Below are 10,293 nucleotides of genomic sequence, written 5' to 3' on the forward strand. Positions count from 1 at the left end.
TAGCACTTTGAATAACAGGTGCAGCTATAACCAACCTCAGTACTACAAATCTGGCTTTGTAAATATGAATGTATAACTGCATTAACATTAAGGCTATCAATCACAATAATCAGGCTTGAATAAAATGGACTGCAGATACCACAGAGGGATATTATATTATATTATATGGTAGGTGCCAGGCAGTGAGATCGTCCTCACATTAAGCACTTCTCCGAGGAGTAGGCCTCAAAGCGCTGCCATGGCAGAGGCTCGGTGTGCTTCTCTGCACGAGGGAGCTGAGGTCTAAGATACCAGGAATGCACTGCGAGAAGGGGCTGTCAGGCTTAGCAGCACAATGCAGAAATGCCACACACGGTGAACGGCTGCTCTCTCCTGACCCCTCCGTCCACGGTCCAATGCAGCATCATCTTCAACAATACAACGTGCAAGGGGAGGACGCCCCCTCCTGCAAGACACTCCATTATATGTGTGTCAACGAAACCGCTGTCACAATTTATTGGCTTCAAAACGCAATGCGACAAGAGAAAACAGCAGCTGCAAACTATTAAAAGATAATAATAAACGACCTGTCCCCCTCGCAATAAAACATCTCATCAGCAGCATGTGCTGCCGGCCAACTCAACAAACCTGAAAAATACCCTAAAACCACAAGTGTTCCTGTTACAGAAGACAGCCATCATCCCTGCACACAACAAGGAAAACACAACTTTCATGTGCTCTAATATAAAGTATGGAACAGCAGTCACAGGTCAAAAACAGAGCATGTAAACACGTCCTACTATAACCAAATACACTGTATTGCAACTACATGTGGAAAATAAAACATTTTGTTCTACACAAGTTCTGTGGGGGAACACAACAGCCCTCACCTGACTGGAAATACAAACACAGCTACTACTAAACCGTTCTACATGATACGTGAACCTCTGAAGCCCACAGCACACTGCCGCCCTCTTCTACCTGAGAACTTGTGAGATATCTTGACAAAGTGGCTGCAGGCTGTGAGGTACACGACCCCAAAAACAGATCAGAAGCCGGGCAAGGGCTAGGGGGGCCATCCTGATGCCCCGGTGCTGCTGCAGCATCTCTACTCCACAGGGCTCCGGTCAGACCCTGGCCTCCCACCAGCCAGTCACTCCACGGCACACACAGTGGCAGCTCGTCCCATCGCCAGGGCAGGGAGCAGGGATTCCCCGGTCCTCGACATGCCTCCCTCCCAGGGAATGAATGGGACCGAGAACTCCCAGGCAGAAACTTTAGCGCACTTCAGAGCCCTACCTGAGCCACCGCGGCATCCTAAACACCCCTGCTTCCGGCCACCAGCACTAGAGATGCCGAGGCCCGACCTGCCCAAAGGTGTCCGTGGGATGTAGCAGGCTTCCATTTGTCAACAAGGCCATGAATTGTACCTAATCACCCACAGCATCGCACACTACTGTGCCTTACTATAAGGAATGGTGAATGAAAGCGCTGTTTCAAGGAGATAGCAGAATTAAACCAGCGCAATCCAAAGCCTATAGCAAAACGAAGAAGCCTGAAGTTAAGCATTTTAGGATGCACATTATGAGCTAAGCCCCGGGAAGGTGGTGGTCCCCGGGGCTCTGAAGGCCCAATGGGCCCCCACACCATAATCATAAATTGCCCCTGGTACCTGGCCCACCCGGGGGCTTAAAACAAACAAAGCGCACTGTCAGGACCCCCAATGTGAGTCCCAAAGAGAAGCGCAAGGAACTTGGTTCAATAGGCGTTTCAGTTTCAAATGGGCTTCAATGGTCAAGTTTGTGGCATGCCCGCAATTCTAAGATGGCCGCTCAGGCGCTGGGGTCTGCGGTCTAGTTGTTTACAAATCCAGAGAGACGATGTGACGCGCGCACGCCTGAAGTAATGCACACTTCACCCAGACATTTCCTCAGAGAAGACGTGTTCGAGTGTGTTCCCAGTTCTGAAGTAAATTTTTGAGTAAGAAGCTTTCCAGAGTAACGCTTGAGAGTAGTTCCGAGTCAAGAAACCGAAACTTACCGAAGAGGTCAGAAAAGCCGCTAGAGTCCGTAGTGGGCTATTTACCGGGAGTCGAGCACGAAGTCACCTCGTCTCTACAGGGAAAAAACGAGTGAAGACTTCAGCGGCACCTGAAAAGAAAACCGAAGAAAGCTAAGTGAATTACTGATAGATTATTCGTTCACATTAAAATGTAAGCAGTGTTTGGTGACGCAATAAGTATAAAACTTACCAAGATCAGCAGAGATCAGCATACAGAGTCCTGTAACAGAAAATGAAGAACATTATAGGATTTACTGAGAAAAGGTTCCTAAGGAAATATTAATTGACAATACCAACAGTTAACTAGGAAAGAAAGGAGAAAGACTTACCAGAGTTATAGCAGCTCCGCAGTAACCTAAGGAGAGGAAGCAAACAGGAAAAGTTAAAAGCACAAAAGGTAGGTTTAAAAGAGAAAGAGTTAGAAGATGTTTAAAAACAGAGAATAAATAGGTATAATAAAAAGATATATGTTTTACAGATAATTAGTGACATCAATAACAAGAAAGAAGAAAAGACAGAGTTGAACAGGAAGAGAGGCACAGAGTTCAGGATTCTGGGTAGGTAGAAAAATCATAAGAGAAGAGAAGAAAAGAGACAGAATAGAGTAGAGAAGGAATAATAATTTGTTGTGTGCTTAGTTACCCTTAGGAGTCTTCAGAAGGCAGAGTGATAGCTGAATTCCAAATAGGAAAACCAGAAGGTCCAGAACCAGTCTCTTCTATTGTTTATTATTTTATCCAATTTCCCCCTTCCGCCTTGCAGATCAGATAGAGCCAAAGACATTTCTTGGGGCTGAGTGATTAGTAGTGGGAGTCGGGAAGCTAGCGACTTCTGTTCCTGTGCAAGACAACAGTAACCAGCAAGAAGCTGAAGGTGAGCTCTGACATGCGCTTTGTATTTTTATTTAATTTTTTGGGCCAGATTCGTGCACCCAGCCCGAATTCGACCAAAAATATAAAAAAACAATGCATTTTTTGGCTCCCGGAGTTTTTTGTGGGACCCCCTGAGCAGGCCTAGGGGGTGAGGGTGTTTCTACTATGCCCCCTTTCCTTTTTTTAACCTTTTTTAACTGATTTCTTGTGTCTCAGTTTTACTGAGTAACAAGCTGGCTGCCAACACATTCTGGTTTGGAGTGTTTGCAGCCCAATAGAATGAAGCTCATGCTCGGGAAGGTTCACGAATCCTCCTCCGGGCTCAGATATCGATATATGTGTTTTTTTTTATTTGTCCGCAGCTACTGCACGGATTTACACCATTTAAAAAGACGACAGTTTTTAGAATAGCAAGAGGCAAGAAAAGAAAGAAGAGAAATCACGAGAAGAAAGAGAAGGCCACACACAGAAACATTAATGGTAGGTTTAAAAGAGAAAGAGTTAGAAGATGTTTAAAAACAGAGAATAAATAGGTATAATAAAAAGATATATGTTTTACAGATAATTAGTGACATCAATAACAAGAAAGAAGAAAAGACAGAGTTGAACAGGAAGAGAGGCACAGAGTTCAGGATTCTGGGTAGGTAGAAAAATCATAAGAGAAGAGAAGAAAAGAGACAGAATAGAGTAGAGAAGGAATAATAATTTGTTGTGTGCTTAGTTACCCATAGGAGTCTTCAGAAGGCAGATTGATAGCTGAAGAAGAATTCCAGATAGGAAAACCAGAAGGTCCAGAACCAGTCTCTTCTATCGTTTATTATTTTATCCAATTTCCCCCTTCCCCCTTGCTGATCAGTTAGAGCCAAAGACATTTCTTGGGGCTGAGTGATTAGTAGTGGGAGTCGGGAAGCTAGCGACTTCTGTTCCTGTGCAAGACAACAGTAACCAGCGAGAAGCTGAAGGTGAGCTCTGACAGAGTGAAGTGCCCACGTATTAATCTTGCACCCGAACAGAAAAGAAATGGTTGAGGGAATAAATTTACAGACCTTAGGATCAGTCCTAGAGGCGATACAAAAGGAATTGGTAGGAGTTAAGGAAGAGAATCAAAGTCTAAGGCAGAAGGTCATGAATTCTAGGAAAGAGACGGCAGAATTAGCACAGAGGATAAGACAACCGTATTCAACTGGAAGGGAGGGTCCCACCACATCAATGGGAGATGCAAATAAGCTAACAACACAAGTAATCCATTCCCTATCGCCAGTGATACCGTTGGCAGTGCCAGAGAGATTTAGTGGGGACCCACAAAAGGCGCAGGTGTTTATTACATAATGTTCACTTCATTTCTTGTGTCGCCCTTCTATCTTTCCTGATGCGCAATCTAAGGTAGCCTTCATTTTGTCATATTTGAGTGGAGATGCAGCGGCATGGTCGATGCCGATAGTCTCACGAGAAGATCCATTATTGCAGAATTTCGATGAGTTTAAGAAAGAATTTCTGAGAATCTTTGACCGAAGACGGATCTCTCAAGCAGTAGATAACGAACTCTTGGGATTGAAGCAGGGAAATAGAGACTTAGTGGCCTATCTAGCTCAATTCAACAAACTTGTAATGGAGACTGATTGGCCAGAGAACAAGAGGACAGCAATATTTTATCGAGGCCTGCGAGATGAACTAAAAGATGGTTTGGCTCAAATACCGAATCGTCCAACTGAAATTTCCGCCCTGATAGACCTAGTACTAGAACTGGATTTCCGGCAGGGAGAGCGAAGGGGAGAGAGAAGACGAGAGTACAGAAGTACGGTTCCGCGATTCGACCGAGCTAAGGCTGAAACAGGAAGGAGTACAGAAGGAACCACAGGATCTGAACCTATGCAAATAGGAACGATTCGGGGACCGCTCACAAAGGAGGAGAAGGAAAAAAGACGAGCCAACAACTTATGTATGTATTGTGGATCTAATGGACATTTTGTGCGAAATTGTCCAAGAAAGCCAAAGGGTCCATTTAAGCCGAAGGAAAACTCGCAGCACCACCTGTAGAAGGAGTTGTGCAGGTGGATGCGAATCAGAAATCAACTCCTCAGGAACATCGGCTGGCGAATACATTACAGTCCTCTTCGCCCCATTTGATTTTATCCTTGACAATCCGATTTCGTGAAAAGATAATGAAAGGAGTGACTGTGATGGTGGACTCAGGAGCCACGGGTAATTTCTGCGATCTGAAATTTGCGGCTAAGGTTGGGCTGCAAGCAATTGCCAAGGCTAGGAGTGAACCAGTTCGAGCAAACGATGGTACCAATCTATCCTCAGGGCCAATCACGAGTCACACAGAGTTAGTAGAGCTGATTCAAGAAGATGGGCATAGAGAAGCTATACACTTTAATTTAATTGATGCCCCCCAATTCCAACTCATATTGGGACTTCCTTGGCTCACAGAGCACAATCCTTCAATCAATTGGAACAACAAAACAATTGAAATGAACTCAGCATATTGTAGAGAGAACTGTTTTGGGGCTTACGAGGCAATGAGTAAACAGAACCCGGCTCACGCCTTATGTTCAGCTGGAGTCTCCGTGTGCGTAATAAATACGCAAACAATTCCACCAGAATATCAAGACTTTGAGGACATTTTCAACGAACAGGAAGCTGAGCAACTGCCACCTCATCGAGTTTACGATTGCAAAATAGACTTAGAGCCTGGGGCGAATCTGCTTTGCAGTCGAGTGTACGCCTTGACGGAACAAGAGAATCATCACCTGAGGGAGTATATTGACAAGTACCTGGCCAATGGATTTATACGTGCTTCCCAATCGCCAGTGTCCTCGCCACTATTTTTTGTGCCTAAGAAGGAGCAGGGCGAGTTGAGAACGTGCATTGATTATAGAGCTATAAATCGAATAACAAAGAAGAACAGGTATCCTCTTCCCCTTATCTCCGTCTTGTTGGACCAGATCAAAGGAGCACAGATGTTCACGAAGTTGGATTTAAGGGGAGCTTATCACCTTATTCGAGTGAGAGAGGGAGACGAGTGGAAGACGGCCTTCAGGACATGCTTGGGCCTATTTGAATACCAGGTGATGCCCTATGGGTTGTGTAATGCGCCTGCAGCGTTTCAACACTTCATAAATGATGGGCTCAGTGAATTCATTGATCAATGTGCAATTGTGTATATTGATGATATATTAATCTACTCAAAGGATACGCAGGAGCATCAAACACAGGTTCGAGGAGTTTTACAAAAACTGCGAGAGAACAAGCTATTTGTCAAGTTGGAGAAATGTGCTTTTGGAGTTTCACAGGTAGAGTTCTTGGGCTTTGTAATCTCGCCAGCAGGAATTCATATGGACAAACGGAAGATTCAAGCCGTACACCCCCTAAGCACCATACACAGGTTACGATGTTCAAAACAAAAGTTCCTCCAAGTAGGTATAACTACATGCTGACACTACCTGCCAGATGTAGCACAGTGGCCAGAGCACATGACTTCACAGCATATGACACACAGTTTGGACTCACGCTTTCATCCCGAGTCCGGCAACACCTCTGCTTAGCACCATGAGACTCTAGACAATACCTCACATATTTTCCGTATCCCAGGACTTTCAGACAAGTAGGAGTCAGTACTTTGTCCTAGTAGGTATAAACACATGCTGTCACTACTTCCACAGGTGTACTTCAGCGGCCAGGGCACAAGACTTCACACAATAAGACACACAGTTTAGGCTCATGCTTTCATCCTCGACTCCCGCAGCAGCTCACCTTAGCAGCATCAGACTCTAAGCAATAACTCACTTAACTTCCATACCCAGCACTTTCAGACCGGTAGGTATGAGTAGTTCGCTTTGCACCCCCTCTGTAGCACACCCTAAACAACCCACAGAGGTTACAGTGCTCCTACTCTCCTCTTTCCTACTTTTTTTCCCTTTTTTTCCCTTACTCTCTTCAACAGAATCACAAAATGGCGGCCAACACTTCCTAGTTGCAACCGCTCGCAGCGCTTCCAACCAATAAGCAGCAAGCTCGTGCTCGTAACGCCTCAGGCAATCAGATGGCAGAAATCCCAAATATCGCTATCCGTAAATTTTGATAATTCTCAAAAACTACTGAACGGATTTACACCAAATAAACAAAAGCGTGCTTTCTAGACCAAGACCATTCTCTCTGCCAAATGTGGGGTAATTCCATTCACTCGTTCGACCTGTAGCCTTGTCTAAAGTTTCCTAAGGAAATTAACATGGAGAAAACATGTTTTGGGACCCCCCTTTTTTCTCAGCCCCCCTTGACGAATCACCCCCAACAAAGAATTAGTTTGGAAAATGTCATGAAGATTCATCAAACGACGCCAAAGTTATAAGCAAAACAAAAAATGCTCTTCCTATGGAAACTTTGTCCTAACTATAACTACCTACTGGCGACCGTGATGTCACTGACCATGTCATGAATGATGTATTATGTGACATCATCGGCAGTGCATTGTGGGGGTGCGAGTTATAGTTAACTCAACTAACTATAACTGCCTAATTTCTCTGATTTTGCACGAGTGAAATGTCCAACTAACTATACCGTCCCTGAAACCTACGTTTTTTTTCAGTGAATTTCAAAGGTTTTTTAAATACTAATTTCTAATTATAACGTCCCTGAAACCTATGTTTTTTTTCAGTGAATTTCAAAGGTTTTTTAAATGCTAATTTCTATCTATAATGTCCCTGAAACCTATGTTTTTTTCAGTGTATTTCACAGGATCTTTAAATGCTAATTTCTAACTATAACGTCCCTGAAACCTGTGTTTTTTTCAGTGAATTTCAATGGTTTTTTAAACGCTAATTTCTAACTATGCCTACATAGGTAGGACATGTGCAGAAAGAGGATGAAAGGTACAGAAAGAGGCAAGAGAAATCAGAAAGAAGCATTTGCTGCATGTAGGGCTACTCCAGCCACTTATTATGCCAGAGGCCAAATCACCCAGACAACTCACCGCTCCCTCGCCCACAGAGCTCCAGACGTGCCAGTCTAAGGGGCATATTAAGGTCCATTTTGGCCCGTTAATTCTATCAGGGTACCTTCACCACCTGGCCACAGCCCCTTTCCAGTGAATGTCATCGCATTGGGGAAACCTTGGTGCTTTCCATGCACAAGTAAATTCTCAGTGAATACCAGGAAAGGGACTGCCCTACCCTCAAGAAGGAGGGGGCTTAAGGGGACTGGATCAGGCAGGTCAGTCACTTTCATTGCTCTGGGTGAATGGCGTGTGAAAACTATAGCCCAAGTCACTCTCAAAAGAAGGCCTTAGAAAGCACCTCCTTTTACCCAAAAAAATTCCCTCAGTAAAATCCAAATCCCTCAAATGGCAGGGACAGTGTGGAAAGACGAGGCAAGCAAGGGCTGTCTTCCACTGAGCCCTAGAGCATGGAGGGAGGCTGCAAACATCATGTCAACGAACGCTTCCAGGCAATCATTCCACTCATGGCATTTGTCACAACACCGACCACACTCATGGAAAGGCCCGAGTATCCTGGAGAACAGGTCTTAAAAGGTTCTACCTACAAAAAAAACACGCATCACATACAAACAACTCAGAAGGTGGTTATACTACATAATATGTGTGTTTTTAAGTATTAATCTATTGAAGACTGGTGGAACTTCCAGCTGACCCATTGCAAATTGTTTTTACGGGATCCTGGAATATGCCTTTTGCCACAGGACTATTAGTCCAGCATACAGTTTCAGATAAAAGGCGACCAACTACAGCCAAAAGTCACACGTAATGCAATTGGAACCCACTGAACTTTTTTCCAGTTGAACTGGGTCCATTAGGAAGCCCAGTTGTAACTGGTCAAGTGCAGTTCCCCCACAGGCCATTCTAAAAACAAGAGAACATTGAACCATAATAAAGTATTTTGCCTCCTTTACTTTTCTTTACTTATCCTAATTGCAAACACAACCTACACCACAGAAATCTTTAAATGCTTACTTAGCCCAGGACAAAAAAAAAACTGGAAACCGATTAGAACATTGCTCACCTCCATTTTATTTAAACAAGGAATTGCTTAGAAGCAAATACTTAGCTTGTCCACAACTACACAAAATTCTATATAATAATCATTTTTTGTTAAATAGCCTTTTCTCTATGGCTGTTTCTGTCCCAGTTTGTCTGTTTTGTAGCACTTTGCATAACAGGTGCAGCTATAACCAACCTCAGTACTGCAAATCTGGCTTTGTAAATATGAATGTATAACTGCATTAACATTAAGCCTATCAATCACAATAATCAGGCTTGAATAAAATGGACTGCAGATACCACAGAGGGATATTATATTATATTATATGGTAGGTGCCAGGCAGTGAGATCGTCCTCACATTAAGCACTTCTCCGAGGAGTAGGCCTCAAAGCGCTGCCATGGCAGAGGCTCGGTGTGCTTCTCTGCACGAGGGAGCTAAGGTCTAAGATACCAGGAATGCACTGCGAGAAGGGGCTGTCAGGCTTAGCAGCAAAATGCAGAAATGCCACACACGGTGAACGGCTGCTCTCTCCTGACCCCTCCGTCCACGGTCCAACGCAGCATCATCTTCAACAATACAACGTGCAAGGGGAGGACGCCCCCTCCTGCAAGACACTCCATTATATGTGTGTCAACGAAACCGCTGTCACAATTTATTGGCTTCAAAACGCAATGCGACAAGAGAAAACAGCAGCTGCAAACTATTAAAAGATAATAATAAACGACCTGTCCCCCTCGCAATAAAACATCTCATCAGCAGCATGTGCTGCCGGCCAACTCAACAAACCTGAAAAATACCCTAAAACTACGAGTGTTCCTGTTACAGAAGACAGCCATCATCCCTGCACACAACAAGGAAAACACAACTTTCATGTGCTCTAATATAAAGTATGGAACAGCAGTCACAGGTCAAAAACAGAGCATGTAAACACGTCCTACTATAACCAAATACACCGTATTGCAACTACATGTGGAAAATAAAACATTTTGTCCTACACAACTTCTGTGGGGGAACACAACAGCCCTCCCCTGACTGGAAATACAAACACAGCTACTACTAAACCGTTCTACATGAAACGCGAACCTCTGAAGCCCACAGCACACTGCTGCCCTCTTCTACCTGAGAACTTGTGAGACATCTTGACAAAGTGGCTGCAGGCTGTGAGGTACACGACCTCAGAAACAGAGCAGAAGCCGGGCAAGGGCTAGGAGGGCCATCCTGATGCCCCGGTGCTGCTGCAGCATCTCTACTCCACAGGGCTCCGGTCAGACCCTGGCCTCCCACCAGCCAGTCACTCCACGGCACACACAGTGGCAGCTCATCCCATCGCCAGGGCAGGGAGCAGGGATTCCCCGGTCCTCGACATGCCTCCCTCCCAGGGAAT

Source organism: Triturus cristatus, chromosome 3_2 (assembly GCF_964204655.1).
Source record: "Triturus cristatus chromosome 3_2, aTriCri1.1, whole genome shotgun sequence".
Taxonomy (NCBI): Eukaryota; Metazoa; Chordata; class Amphibia; order Caudata; family Salamandridae; genus Triturus; species Triturus cristatus.